The sequence below is a fragment of the Elephantulus edwardii genome, unplaced genomic scaffold (genome assembly GCF_000299155.1).
Source record: "Elephantulus edwardii isolate Elephantulus edwardi_28Jun2011 unplaced genomic scaffold, EleEdw1.0 scaffold00119, whole genome shotgun sequence".
NCBI lineage: Eukaryota > Metazoa > Chordata > Mammalia > Macroscelidea > Macroscelididae > Elephantulus > Elephantulus edwardii.
Window position 1 is genome coordinate 10,304,476 of NW_006399869.1, and position 2,018 is coordinate 10,306,493.

Below are 2,018 nucleotides of genomic sequence, written 5' to 3' on the forward strand. Positions count from 1 at the left end.
AATATAATTATAGAAAAAAAAAGAAGTAAAATTATCAAAATGTGTAATACTATGTGTAATGTGTAATGCTATTTACTACGAAAGCTTAGTGGTCCACTTATATGTGATCCATGCCAAGTTCTGTGTTGGGTTGCTTTTCCTCTAGTCTACACAGCTGGCATGAGAACAGGAAAGTTTAACAGTTCATTTATTTGGCACAATCCTCAGACTGTCACAGTGGAGGTTTTGTCTCTTCCAGCCCTGTTTGGGTACCCACCCTCTAGGTGATAGCAGGTTTCGGTCTTTGCAACTCTTCTAACTAATCAACCAAATGCACCACTTTACTTCTCTCTATGGTCCAGTAAAGGCTTCTAAACTACATTTTCTGACCTGCCTTGTGACTTTTTCATACTCTCAGCATGTGTGATTTCACTTGGCATTTCAAACAGCATTCCTGAAAGGAAGTGAAATATCTCACTGAAGTTTTCTTTTCCATCACACTTCTACTGGGAATGTGCATCTTTAGCTGCAGGAGACTGCTGTTAATTCACAATTGTAAAATAAATAGTGAGGAAGGCTTAGAAGAGAGGATATGCAGCCTTGGGAAGAGTCCAAAGCTGGACAGTCTCAATTTATAGAAAAGTCTCTAATCTGTGAACTTTATAGAGACAATAGTTAAATTAATTTTCTTGTAGAATTACAATCCAAATTCTACATATTATCCTTGACTCCTGAGATGTGGTCATTTCACTAGGGAAAATGAAAAAGAAAAAAAACAAACCCCAACTGTACCAGGTGCCATTGTTGGGGCTTTTCCAAAGACAGCCAATGTGAGATTTATGTTATCCTGTTCTCCTCACATTACTAATAATCAACGTCTAGGAACAAGTTCATTTGGTTTTGAACAGATGGCATCCAACACCTAACAAGTGAAGCAACTCTTTCAAATGCATTAACTCCTAACTATCTGAAGGTCCCAAGGATCAAGAGGGCTTATTTGTCTTAAGAGGGCTGGCAGCAGGATTCCCTGTAGTCACCATCCCAATACTCAGGGATATACGTCATTATCCAGTCTGCAACATACAGCAAAGCAAGTCAAACCACTACATTTTTAGAAAATCTCTCCTTTTCAAGTTTTGAGATGACCAAATCAAACCACAATTGCTCCGCTTACATTTCAGGAGAAAATAATTCTGAAGGTAAACAGATGTGTAAAGGTTAACAAACTTTAATTCTGGCAAGGTCGTGTAATATCCAAAAAGAAAAAAAAACACACCCAACCCCGCAAGGTGCCCTTCCTAGGGTTAGATTTGAATAAGCCTACTCTGCAGTTATTTCTGCTATTTAAACCAAAAGTACTAGCTTCATTATTTAACTTTTTTTTCCCTTCCAGGGTAAATAGCATACCTTTTTCAAAAATAACAAAACGGTTAAGTACATAAACATCCCATTATTTTATTTTAGATGTCCAACATGGACCTGTCTTTGGCAGAGCCATACAAATGCCAATCCTTTTCAAAAACACCCCACTAAACTGGGAAGGAGGGGGACGTGCCTGCAACCAAGGTGGCAGGAGTGGTTGGCAGGGAAGCTGAGACCCCTTGAGGATCAGAGGTCCCTACAGCGGAGCTGCAGAAGAGAAGTTAATGAAGAGAATTCCCTGTGCGAGTCAAACGTAGGGAGAAGGTCAGGAACGCAGAGGACAGTTAAAAGGAAGGGAGTAGGGAAGGGAAGGGGAAATAAAGCCAGGCAAGCTAGGGGGGAGAGACTTGGGGTGGGCGATCGTTAAAGTCGAGGGTCCCGCCAGGAGAGGTGTATAAGGGGACAAACTATATGATAAGAGAGAAGAGTGCAAGAGTAGACAGAGAACACCAATCTGGTCGAGTGGGGGCTGCCAAGGCCGGGGCTCACCTGGGGGCTTCTCTCCGCAGGGTTCTTCATCACCGCTTGGCGGAAGCTATTATCCACGTAGGACGCCATCTCCCCCCGCTGGCCCGGCCGGGGCCGCTCCGCACCCTCGCCGGCCTCCTCCCGGCCCA